The sequence below is a fragment of the Ailuropoda melanoleuca genome, unplaced genomic scaffold (assembly GCF_002007445.2).
Source record: "Ailuropoda melanoleuca isolate Jingjing unplaced genomic scaffold, ASM200744v2 unplaced-scaffold5927, whole genome shotgun sequence".
Classification (NCBI taxonomy): Eukaryota; Metazoa; Chordata; class Mammalia; order Carnivora; family Ursidae; genus Ailuropoda; species Ailuropoda melanoleuca.
This window is the reverse complement of record NW_023233025.1, coordinates 9377-10520: the sequence shown is the minus strand read 5'-3', so window position 1 is coordinate 10520 and position 1144 is coordinate 9377.

Sequence of the window (1144 nt, the reverse complement as noted above, 5' to 3'; positions counted from 1 at the left end):
TCTCCCATCCCCTCCCCTCTACCCCTTCCTCACCCCTCCCCCACTCTCCCCCAACTCCCTCCTCCATCTCCTCCCCCACCCTCTTCTCCTCCAGACCAAGCCTCTGGTTGAATAGTCCCAAGTTTGAAGAACTGGAGCTGGGAAAGAATGTTAAAGAAGGGACAAAGAAAGAAGACTCCTATGGATGATCTAGAAGTTTCTTTTCTGTTCCGAGAGCCCTGGTTCTGCCCACAACAAGCTGCAGTTCTCAGTGCTGACAAGCATAGGCGTCATCCATGCCTAGCAAGACACACAGCTGGAGCAGGCCATGACTCGAAGAGCACCTGCACTCCAAAACTGTCCCCTTGGCCTGAGGCTCTCCGTTAGTGAGAAGTAGGGCATATCGAGCCCCAGCCACGTGTTGGAGGACAACGGCCCTTGCTCTCACTCCCGCTGTCGTCTGGTCTGGGGAGAAGCCCAGGTGGTGGAGTGGACAGGAGGCACCCCGCGGGCTCTGGGAATTTGGGGGCCTGAGGCTGCTGAGCAGCAGAGGCCGAGACCAGGAGGGCTGCAGCAATCGGATCCATTAGCCAGTTTGCAGCTTCTAGCTCGCTTGGGTAGCTGGGAGCCGCACCAGCCACCGACACGGAGCACGTCTGGGGCTGTCAGCTTCACTGACGCTCCCTCCACGAGGATTCCAGCCTCAAGCAACCCCGTGGGGCTGACCATCCACACCTTCCCTCTCCTCCCATCTTATCTAAATCCTGAGGCTGAGGGGTGACCTCCCTCTGGCCCCTTCCTATCCGCACGCAGAAGGACGTGCAGTCCTCAGCTCTTATCGGGAACAGGGTGTCCTTGCTCCTGCTCAGCCCCGTCTCGGCAACTTTCTTCCCCAGACTTCAGCCTCCTAGCGCAGCTTTATCTCAGTGCCCCAAACAGGCCGAGCCTCCTGACCCCCGCAGACCCCCACGCAAACTGGCAGACACTCAGAGAGGGCGCGTGGGGCTCCACGTCCGTTCCCCGACCCTTCCAGGGAATGTTCAACCCACCCCAGGATGCTCACATGTTCTAATTCCNTTCCCCGACCCTTCCAGGGAATGTTCAACCCACCCCAGGATGCTCACATGTTCTAATTCCCCACTGCCCTGTCTGCCTCTCCACTTTC